Raw genomic sequence first — 12,590 nt, forward strand, 5'->3', positions numbered from 1 at the left:
TTGTGAACCCAGTCTGCACAAGTTGACACAAGCAAAAATAATTCAAAAGTTCTTTTTTTCCATTGATTTTGGTGCTGTAGTCAGAGCAGTTGTTTAAGAGAATAACTTATTTGTCTCTTACTGGAGAGATAACGCGCACCTTCTCCATAAAAGTTTCGTTGTCTCCATCCCTGTACTGTTCCAAGTAATCTAATGTACTGCGCTACGCTGCTAATGAAACTTCTGCATCTTTGTGTGCACAAAGCTGGGCCATTTCCAAGCTTATCTTATGCATGTCTAAAACATCAAGCGTCTTGTATTACTCTTAAAGATGATATTCAACATTAAAAAAGTGTATTCTAGGATTTGGGTAGGATTCATGTACTAATGTGATGACAAACTTCAGCTGCAGATGGATGGAAATGGTTTCATCCAGATAGTTATGCCAGATAACGGTTCACATTATATGTAAAGAGAAAGTGGCAACATTTAATTGCACCTTTAAAAACAGAGAGTGGGAAGAATTTCTTATATTCTCTGGCAGTAACATTTATGAAACAAGCAAGCTGGTTAAATCTGAAGGAAAGATATTCTTGACATGAAAGAGATTTTTTTTTTTTTTTTTTTTTTTTTTTTAAAGCTCACAGTGCATTCCATTAGAGCCTTTTAAAGCCATTTTAAATGTTGCTTTCCTTACACAGATAATGTCTGTGGGGATGGTTTTGGAGGGAGGGTCATCTTAGTGGACAGAGTGGTACTGTGCTGTTGTACTCTAACCAGATATGGTTTCACAGAAACTTAACCGATTTCACATACCGCAGTTCTCAGGAGGTGCCTCATTCATGTCTCTGTTAATCTTCAGCATGAGAAAGGGAAGATGTGATCAGAATTGGAAGTTACAGAAACCATTATAATTTTACATCTGAACTACTATTCTTTGTGGTATTTCACTGTCACTTGAAAGGGCTGACTTCTAGGGGGCAGGAAATTGGAATGGTGGGGTTTGACATCATCGTGTCCTTGCACCAGTTTTATTTTGGTGTGGCACTGATTTCATGCTTGTCCTGTTACATGTTGCATTGTCCTTGCTGTGGGCCTCCCAAAGGAAAGCTTAGATACACTCTGAAAAAATTAAAACTTGTTGAAAGCATTTAGCCCATTTGATAGCTTGAATAGTCTTAATATGGGAACTGTTTTACCTGTGGTGGAGGATTAAAGCAGAGACTTGGAGAGGAGGAGCAATTAAAAAGGAAAAGAGAGAGATAGGGACCATAATGAAGCAGATACAGGTGCTGTTGTTGAAGAAGATTATTAGATTGTCCTCCCATATTACTTGTGTTTTTTCTTAAAAAAGTGAATCTAAAAGTATGTTACCCATGATAGTTAAAGAATTGAATTGCACAGAATAAATACTAAAAGCCAGAATATTGTTCCGCAAGTAAATTGAGCTTAAAATTTATTTTTGTGGGTATGTACCACCATTTAAAAATGGAATACCAATTACCAATTCTGAATTATTAGTAACTTTTTTCTCGGATAGCCAGTGGTTACGCATAGAGGTAGATTGAATGCTCAGTTACAACTTCAAATTCTAGTTTTTAGACTAATTCTCCTTCTAAAAATAATTAGTTACCTGATGTGTTTTTTAATATATAAGTGCATTTTTCTTTGCTAAGGATAGTTCTGGTAGAATGGTGGCGGTTTTTGTTTTTAGGAAGAAAGTAGTTTCTTACTGAAGTCAAACCTAGACCCCTCCAACCCATCAACTGGAATAACTCTGGATTTCCAGGGGAACTAGATGTTTGCGTAAGGACTGACTGGCCTAAATTGGTATTTAGGAGTATCTTTTGGCCTGTGCTTTAGCAACGTTTTAGACTGTGGAAGTGCTGGTGTTTCAGCTGTTTTAGCTTTCACCTTTAAATATGAAGAATGTTTTCAGGAATCCTCTTTATTCTGATGCAAGTGAAATGATCTGTATTTTTCTTGAAGGCTGAACACAGGGGCTACAATGAAACCTTACTATTTCTGCCTACATGTATTAGTGTATTAAAAGTAATTATTATAAGAAAGTCACTGATGAGTGGAATAACCTTTTAACAGGAGGCACCTCGGCTTGAAACTGAAAGCGTAATTTTAGGTTTGGTGTTAACTCAGTTAAGATTTTAATTTTTTTCTTCTCTTTTTTCTGTTCTTTGTTGCTGTGTGACTATCTCCTATAAGGGACTGTGAGAACGGGTGAGGAAATGGACTGACTATACCCGGAAAACCAAACGCAAACATGGTGCTATCAGCTCTGCAGAATAAGCTAACTGGGAGAAGGAAGATTTTTATCTTTCTTTCTGTGAGCTTTATTTATGATAATCTTCACTTCCCGGACTTTATAGAGGAGAGAAATTATTTCTTAGTTGGCAGTTCTCCTGTGTTTTGACTTATTAATGGTTTCACCTTAAAGGAATTTTTGAGATATGTATCAGTTATTATGGAAGTATATTGTAGTGCCTCACTGGTTTGGTTAATCTAAAATCACTTGATCTTAGGAAAATGTCTTGCTTTGATTTATTTGTAAGAGTCACTTTTATGCCTTTTTATTTATTTTGGGGGACTTCCAATGACACGCTTACTTGATTGAGAAAAATTCTGCATTTGTGTTTTAAGCGCAACTTGGTGTGAGAGCTACGGGTTTTTTTTTCTTTGAAAAAAATAAAATCTCTCGCACACCCATCTGTGACATGTGAGAACCTTATTTCCATGTAGCACTGGCAGCGCTAAGAGCAGCATGTTGTCCCGCAAGGCTTGCTTTGTGTTGTTTCCACCTCGGGTAGCGTATGAGGCATGGCAGGCACCACCAAACCTACACGCTGTGCGAGCCAGCAGTAGCTTGCTTGGTTTAGGTCTAGAGGAGAGAAGATAGTGTGTTTACTGGGCTGGAATAGTGGTGTTGATGAGGATAAGTGAAAGGAGCAAAATGTGAATATCTAAATGTCTCTTGATGGAAGTAAGGTTTTAAACTTAATTGTGGGGTTTTTTGTTTGTTGTTTTTTTTTTTTTTAAGTAAAGACCTACCTTATTGTAATCATAACAGGTGCCGAAATATCAGTTATAATTAGCTTAAGTTGTAACGCTTCCACTGCTTTAACTTGACTCGTACTGCTTTGAAAATGGGAAGTTGGTTGGATTCTGCAAGCGCAGTCGTGAGCTACTGTGTGGACAGGATGTTGGGTGGATAAGAGTTTATTTGGCTCTTCATAGTCAAGTGCTAAAAGCCTTAAATTATTTTGAATGTATCAGTTTCTTCTGGGGAAGTGGCAAGTTATCTCGGCAAACATAAACTGTTCATCTAGCTTTTTGGTTTAGAAAGATGTGCTACCTTCACATTCGTGTATTACTTCGTGCCACATGAAGTCACGCTTCTTGCTACTTAGATGACAGCTGGATAAATACAGGAAGAGTCACTGTGGGTTTTGTAGAAGGAATTCCTGCTTTATGAACTACGTGAAATTCTGCTGAAGGGGCTGGCAAATCATGGAGGAGAAGATCCAGTTGATAAAATCCACTTGGATTTTCAGAAGAGCTTCATCCGAAGTTTTTCACCGAAGGCATTTTAGAAAGCTGAGCGGGCGCAGCATGAGAGTGAGTGTCCTGTCGTGGAGAATAATGGGCTGAGATAAAAATGAGGATAGAAATAAATGGTCAGCTGTCACAGCAGAGGGATGTCACCTGTAGAATTTGGCACTAGGCCCTGTACTGAGGATCATGCTAATTAATGGACTCAAACACGAAGCGGGCTGGAGGTAATCAGTCTCGCCAGTGATGCAGACTTAGTGCAGTAAAAGCAAGGGATGACTGAAGGGTTGCAGAAGGGCCATTAGTCTTTAATTACTGTTTAATAACAGCAAACAAAAAGCAATATAGATAAATGTAAGTGTTGCATGTGCAGGAAAACCAAATCCAAGTTACAGGAAATTATGATTCAAAACTGACTATTACCTCTCAGTAGAGAATCTTGGGATTATGACTAGTAGAGCCATGAAAACATCAGCTGAGTGCTTGGCAGCTTTAAAATCAAAACAGAGCAAAAAAATATCAATGTGAAATGTTAGGAATTAATAGGAAAGAAATAGTGAATAAGGCAAAGCATCACAGAGCCATCTCAGAGATTTGGGTGATGGCCATGTCTTGGAGACTGTGAAGTTTGGTCTACTCGTTTTCTAAAAGATATGTTAGAGCTGGAGAGGACTTAGAGCAGGGCAACAAGAGTGATCAAAGATACAGAAGGGCTTCTGGAGGAGTGTTTGAGTAGACAGGAAGTATCTAGCAGGGGAAAGAGATGCGTTTTACAAACAATTATTTGAAAAAGACTAAATTAAGTGCAAATTTCAAGTGAAAAGTAGGCAAATACCATGTGTATCTCAGAACACGTCTGCAGACACCCTCAAATCCTCATTTGCAGTACACCCATTAAATCACTGCTGAAAGTAAGGTCATGCCAGTTTTCTTCAATTGTTTAGTGTAGGTGTCCATCTTCTTGACTTGGCTGCATTCCTGGGAGGTGTTACTGAGCCAGTGAGTTGCCTCACTCATGGGTTAATGAGGGATTTGTTCATGGGTCTTGTGATCGTTAAAGGCTAATGTGTTAAATGAACATACCACATAACTCGGCAATCAGGATTATGAATACTGCTTTAATAGCGAGGTTCCAAAAGCCAACAGCAGAGTTCTTCCTCCTTCACTTTCCTTGTGTGTGTTTATACAATGTAAAAGAGCTTTCTGCGGTAGTTGAGGAAATACGCCTTTTTTTGGACTTGTGGTAAGAAGTTCTTAAGTGGTTTCTGCAGTATTGTTTGCATTATTTTGCTTTAAAAGCAGTAAACTTTGGAAAATGTGATATCCATAACCAATTTAGATTTAAGATAATCCAATCTAGTTACCGCACTGTGAATGTTAAACTATTTTTCCTTTTTCAGATTCATTCTTGTTAAAGAAAAAAGGCTTCCTGATACAGATGGTAACACAACAGTAGAGATTACTGTATTTTCTGTAACACATCTTGATGTCAGAAATGTTTTCCTGCAGAACTTGCCTGAGGAAATTTCAGACCATTGTTTCTTAATAGACATTGTTCCAGAGTGTAATAAAGGTGAATCAGAGACTTTGGCTTTGTTGCGCTGCAGCTAGGGTCAGAATATGCTGCTTTTACAGCCAAAGACAAAAGAAGTGGGAATGTATACCAAGAGGGAGGGGGTTCCTCAAGCCCTAAATTCTCCCCATTCTGGAATAAGAGTTTGGGTGGAAGTGGAGTCTGCGTATGAGAGGTAAATGTGTATATATGCATACAGTATGCAAGTACTGCTGTGGAATATATCCCCATACAGAAACTTGTCTACGAAGAGAAGCTTTGGACCCCTGGTAACACTTCTATTCCAGTTCTCCTTCCAGGTACTTACTGTCAGGGTAGCGTTGAGAGTAGTGATGGTGCCACGGCAGAAAGGAGACGTAAGTAAGGGTAAGGCTTAGGTGTCCCTGCTCTCCCCAGCAAATCCACTTAATGGCTTTAGAGAGAAAACAAGTTTTAGGTATGTATTATTTCTTCACTGATCTTTTCAGTTCTTTAAGAACTATTTGGATGCTGTAGGCTTCAGAAGGAAAGCAAACCAGTCATTTTGGCTGTTTCTTCTTGTTTTCCTTGGTTGTGCACACTCTCCTCCTTAATGACAAGGGTTTTCATTTAGAAATGGATAGCGTTTGGGATTTACCTTAAGGAATGGTGACATAAAATTGTTCTAGATTATACATGGCAATTGCAGTCATTTATGTTCCAAATGGAGGGAAAACCGTACATACATCCCATCTCTAGAAGGCATTTAGATTTCCTCCATATGACAGACTACAGATAGTAGTTAAAAAATCAACAAACAAACAATCAACAAACCCAAACAAAAACAATTGTGTTTTTATAGTTATGCAACTTGATGAGGAAATCTCACCCTTCAGTGCCAAAGTTTTATTAAGGCTAAATGAGGGGGAGGGGGTGAATGCCTTGTTTAATACCAAAACCAAGCCAGTACTGCTTGTATTCAGCTCTGCTGCGTTATCTGTAAGCTTTGATACACACTTTCTGATACTCTCTTGAGTCTATCCATGAATCATGGATGGAGCATTTCCTTTCCCAAATGAAAGAGAACAGTGTCCCCAAGCATTCCAGCGCTAGAGACTCAGAAAAGCACCCATACTATAGCATCACTACCACTCATCTTTACTTGGCTCTTTGTGAAACAAAATGAACGGACCAAGCAGAAGAGAAGGTAGGAGCAATATACAGTACGCTTTGAGCAGAGCAAAACAAATTTCAGGTCAGGTTTTTCAAATGCTTCTCTACCAGTCTTTGGAAGTGACTTAAGTACACCTGAGCCAAAGGCAATGGCTCCTGTGAACTAACAAGTTTTGTTTTGCAATTGGGATAAGTTAAGAGAATACTCAATATTTTCAGCCTACTTTTTAAGCCGCTGTAAGGTAAATTTGAATTCAAGAGTCACATTGAAAGTAACTAAGTCTGGGATTTGGAAAGTGCCCAGCTCACTTTGTACTCTCACTATGACCATTTTCTGCCTGCTCCTGTTTAGTTCCTCATGGCCTGTTCTTTATGGACCTGTAACAGTTTGCTTTTAGGTGAGCTGGTTTCTCCAGTTAAAAAAAAAAAAAAAAATCTCACTGGGTTTTCAGCTGTCACTTGCATAGAGCTAAGGAGCCGCAGTTCATACCAGAACTGTAAGTCCTCATATCTACATTTTTGCTGCCTATTGCAGGATGAAATCAGAAACCGCTGAGTTATTAGCTAACAAGAACAGTATGAAGCAGAGCTCGTATATACAACATTGAATTCTTTTGAAGTATGCTGTCTGCTGTAATTTCAAGCATGCTTATACAATGGCTTCATTTATAACTGCTTGTAGTTTAAACACATTGTCTTAAGTAGTCAGGCCTATTTTAAATATCACTTTTATACTTCATAAAAGGTGTCTAAATATGCCCTTTCCTTCAAGTACTTACTGATATATGTCTTCCCTTCTTGGAAGGTTTGAAGAAGTGACTTAAATTTGAATATCCACTACTGCTAAGGCATGGTTTTCCTGCATGGAATATAGTTAGCCAGCTACCAAAAAAAATGGAAGTCGAGTGAAGCAAACTATCACTTAAATCCCCTTTTCATTGCTGTGTTTCACGCGAAATCTAAGATATGGTCTGTAGTGTTAGCAGATTAAGTTAAGAATGCAACAAAATGTTCTTTTTAATGTAGGTATGGTTTCACACCTGAAAATTCCTTTGTAATTTGTAAGATATGTTTTATTCTTCTTTCTGTGTTTCCTCTTTTGTTTAAACCCAAAGCCCAAGTTGTTTGTGTATGTTAAACCTTGGTATTATTGACTACACCAAGTACAAGAAATGTTTGAAAAAAGAAATGTGACTACACAATATGTTTGAGTAATTGACTTTTTATGGAGACACATACTTTTCACTAAGAAAACTGTCAGTAGGATATTACTTTTGTTTCATACAACTGTAGATAATTCAGTCTTCTGGCAATATAAAACCAAATGAATTCAAATAAAATATTCATGCTACTTACTTGTAATACTTTTGTTAAAAAACACAAAACCTGAAATGTTTCAAGTCAATGTTTTTATTGCTCTGATTCCCCCCCACCCCCATTTATCTGTGTTTCCTGACTGTCATGTTTCATGTCACTTGCTTACAGCACATGAAATTACAGACATTTTGTTGGTGCAGTCATGTACGTGCATTATGGTGAAAGCATCGTCGTGATCCTTCTCTCAGTACCTTTGTGTACTGAATTACAGAGCTCTTAATTAGGTCAGCCGGCGCCGGTACCCACCGCGTCTGCTAGGTGTGATGTAGAAGTAGGTCTTAGTGTCACAGCAGTTACTGGCACGTGCAAACGCATGTTGGTGTGGTGACTTCCCTTTAATTCTTGCAAGTTTTTCCCCAGATTCTCTTTCCAGAAACTTTTTTTTGGTCATCATTAGTTGGATTTTTTGTCGTCTTTCCTTCATTTACGCTTTCACCACTACCTGTTTTTTTTAGTCTTATAATCTGTGACACTTTCACCTTGTCTCTCCTTTAGGGATTCCATTCACTCCCCTCCCCGGTTTCATTTTTCCAGTTTCTTCCCCCATCTGCCCTTGCTTCTCTCTCCTGGTAACTGTTTTCACATTTTTCCACACCATTTCCACATGGATGTAGTTACAAAAGAGAGAACAGGCTGGGAAGAAGAGCTGTGTTTTGAAGTACTTGAGTTCTGGTTGCACGCTTCTGGAGGAGCAAAGAAAGGGGGTTGACTTCTTTGAAATGTATTTGTTCTGTAGGAGGTGGTTAAGGAGGTTTGGAGTGGTTAGTTTATATCCTCAATATCCAGGAGTCTTCTGAGGTAAAGCAGCACAGTAGCAGCTGTTAGGTGCCCCCTCAGGTTGGGAGCAACAGAAGACGTTCCCCTGCAAGAGGAGGTCCTCTGCATCTGTCCTTTTCACACTCCAGAGAAAGTCAAATGAGACAGACTTGCAAAAATTGAGCACAGTTCTACCAGGAATTAAAATAAAACAAAAGGAGAGCAGGGAGAGGGGGGGAGTCTGTAGAAGTGCATTCTGGCAGCTGTCTCCAGAGGCACTGGCTGATCCTTGCTGCTTCTCAGGCGGCTTTCTGACCAAGAATGTCTGAAGCAGCATCAGTACGATGGTGTAGTGTGGACACAGGAATGTAAACGTGATCCTTGGGATAAAGCTATGCTGTAAATAACACTCCTGGCATTTTAGTCATTTGATCCTTGAATTTGTTAGGTTGCATAGGTTTGAGCAGTGTTGTCAGAATTTTTTGTTTGGTTCTTACTGAAATCCCTGGCGAAACTTTCAGCAGCATTGGAAAGATTGGAATAGGTGATGTTCAAAATGACTGCTGTGATAGATGTCTCTTCAGTGTCACGATATCTGTGGGCCATTAAGTCTCCTAGTTATTTGCTGACATCTATTAAAATCTCAGATAATTACAATAAGTCTCCTAACCTTGAATTACTCTGGAAGGAAAATATTTTTCTCAGTGCATACTTAACATAACCCATCATTTTATGGTCACGTTGGCATGTGTATTATGAGTGCAGTTCCCAAAACAACTAGTTAATAAATAATGACCAATCTGTAGATAGAGCAGAGAGGGTGAGCAAACAGGTTTTATTTAATGTTATTAAACATGTTATGGTAATTAGCGTCTGAAGGCATTAGAAAGGTGAGGGCTTTGTAGCAGTAGTCATTGTAACAAGATGATGATGACAGCTCCTGTCCCCAAAATCACTGTGCTAGTAGATAAGTTTGTAAATTTTGATAAACATTATTAAGATGCTGAAAAATGGGATACTCCATTAATAGCTTGGAACTATTTGTTTGTTAAGCAGGAAATAAAATGGGAGCTCATTATAATTTTCCTATAAAACCAGGAGTCTGAGTTGTTAAGATAGCAGAATGTAAATGTCATCTGTATTTAACACACAGAGTGGGGTGGGTTTTTCTTATGTTTTTTGTTTTTTGAAGGCACATGGGGTGAGCAGAAAAATCTTAATTTAAAGCATGGGCAGTTTTCTGATTTTTTTTTTTTTTTTTTGTCATAATTCTATTGATGTCTGGATGCTTTCCCATAGTTATTTAGAGTGATGATCATGAAGAAACAGTTGCCAACTTAGAATATGGTAGAGTGGATGCTTGCTTAATACTGTTGAAAATCAGCCAAGAGGAATCTAATTACGGAGCGAAGTGTTATGTTGTATGGTTTTATTTTGTGGAATTCTTGATTTATCAATGGTATACGTTCCTATGTAATGAACTCTGTAAGAACAGTAATTATGTATGGTAACATATGATTCAAATCTTACTTTTAATTAGAGAATCAGAAGTTGAGAAGACAAACTCTTTTATCAAGATGGAAACATGAGTCTTATTTTCCAGACTAGTCCCTAATAAAGTTAGGTCAGCCATATTTACATTACTGTAATTTAAAGAATATTGCCATTTTCCTGATCTCTGATTTGTTAGATGACAGCCATCATTAAAACACACATTTTGTTTAAAAATGAATTTATGTGAGTTAGAACTAGAATCAAGACTATTTTTTGCCAGTATGTATTTTGTTTCCAACATTTATGTATATGCAAAGAATTTAAACTGTGATTTTTATTTGATTTTAGAATACCATCCAAGCTTACTCAATTTATCAGATGAATACCAGCTGGTGCAACCGACAGCCAAAACTAGAAAAATAACCTCATTTAAAGATGGAAATCCCTATTCATGAGACCATTGCAGAGCTGTTCTTTCCAGCAGGACTGGTTGAGCAACATGTTCTGATCATTGGTGTAGTGTATGATTTTCAAAGACAGATGGTCATTGTGTTTAATGTCTGTGTATTAATGTTCTGTTGATAAAAGTATGAGTAAGTTGTTAATTTCTCTGGGAAAATATAATTAAACTGTTGAGATCAGGGTACATGTGACCCATACTACATTTGGTTTCGAGGCTTCAAATTCAATTAGCTTTGCAAAATTGCTGTGAATTTTTACCTGCTCAAATACAACATCTGCTTGCGTAGATTATGGGGGAAAAAGATTGCTTTGTTTGCTCTAGGATGAATAGAAAACTAGTCTTATATTTCATCCTGTTAATTGGAAGTTTGCTCAATACTGATGTTTTAGATTTTCAACTATAGAATGGGTGATAGTAATCTCAAGATATCTCAGCAGATTTCTCAAACTTGTTACTGTGAAATTAGCTAAGTGTTGACAATACTGTGATTTTTTTTTTTTAACCTGTTCTTATCTGTTTCAATAATTCTAAAGTTAACTAGGAGCCCTTCTTTAGGGTAGTCAATTTAGCTAACTTTTCTTTTATGCTTTTTTTTGGTGCACTATGCACTATATATTTAGAAATTGAGTTTAACTTGTGACTGTATACTTACGTGTTTAACAGAAGATAAGAAAAGCTCTTTTTAAGAAATCATTTGAAGCTAGATGCGATGGATGTCAGAGGTATGGTGAATGTGTCTTTTTGCTGTTTTACGCTTTGGTTGTTTTTTAAGGCATTCTTCTGTAGAAGAATTGAGTAGAGTTATTGCCTACACGGGTAGAACCAAGAGAGACGACTGCCAGCCTGCAGACTGGCTGCTTTGTGTCTCTATTACTTAACTGCCTCATCTACTGAGCGTGCTAAACCTTAATTCTTGTATTTCTTAACTTTGTGTTTACTTGGCTTTGTGACATCATTACTAACTTGTACTTTTTAATAGCATTTCTTTGTTTTCTTATTTTGGGAGTTACGTAATGTCCTTACATACACTGCCGTCGGAGCAGCTTTGTCCATGATGCGTTCATTCAGAAATTGTCTGAATCAGTGAAAAAGTCCCAAATGTAGAAAACTATCAAAAACTATTTAAAGGGGATGATTTCTGTTATACTGGATGAAGTCGAATGAAGTGATAGATATACTGGAACAATAAACATAGTATAGGAAATGTATAGTTGAATTGATACTGCTCTGGGCTGATGGTTGCTCAAAAGAAAAGAAATCAACAGTTGGATGCAATGTCAGTGAATGCGATTGGTGGGTGAAACGTTTTTTCATGCTGTTTTGTATCACAGAACAGCCTTGTGAGATTCTCACTGTTTCTTGTTGCTGTTTGTAGGGTGGGGTTTTCTCTTTTGGCGGTGGTTTTTTGGTTTTGTTTTATTTGTTTGTTTGGGTTTTTTTGCATTGTGGGACTTAGGAATATTCCTAGGTCATGTTTTAAATTTGCAAACTTGGATGGCAGTTGGAAGTTGTTAGGTGGCTATTCCTGGTTGGCTTTTATAGGCAAAGTTCCCAATTGACAGCAATTTTCTTCTTGTTGATGGCCAAAGGCAGAACGAGCGGGAAGACCGAACCACTTTTTGCAGTTGGTAGGACAGTGCTGGGTGATTGTTCTGTGACGGTTTGTGCCCGTTTTACAGATACCCCACCTTGTCTTGTGGGGAGCAAGCAAATAGAGCAAACAATAGTCAGTTATTTGTATTGGTTTGGGAGAAGAGTAAGAGTTAGGAATTAGGACTGTTACCTTCTCTCTGCGAAGTCCATGAGAACTGACTTGGAAAAACTATACTGATACAATAATAACAATAAAAAAAGAGTAATTTTAAAAATATATATTATGACTTGCAGCTATACCACAGGACTAAGAATATATGGAGAAATCCTGACTGTGTGTTGAAATCCACCATAGTTGTGATTTGTGTGTTTAATAAAGAGGGAATAATTCTAAAATTGACCCCCCCCAACTGTTTGTATATTAGTCTCTAAATATATTTGTTGTGATACAACATGTCAGAATTTATAACTTTCATGCAGTTAAATAGTGGAATTTACAAATATAATTAGAGGGTTAAAGGCATTTAAAGAATAGAAGCACTTTAATGGCATTCAGTTTTTATTGACAACCCACTAATATCTGCTGCATTCACATAAAGATTTCTAATGTAATAATATGAGCAGATGAAAGCTCTGCTATTTAAAAGCTCAATGCAGAGC

The sequence above is a fragment of the Charadrius vociferus genome, unplaced genomic scaffold (assembly GCF_000708025.1).
Source record: "Charadrius vociferus isolate BGI_N301 unplaced genomic scaffold, ASM70802v2 scaffold484, whole genome shotgun sequence".
In the NCBI taxonomy this organism is placed as follows: domain Eukaryota; kingdom Metazoa; phylum Chordata; class Aves; order Charadriiformes; family Charadriidae; genus Charadrius; species Charadrius vociferus.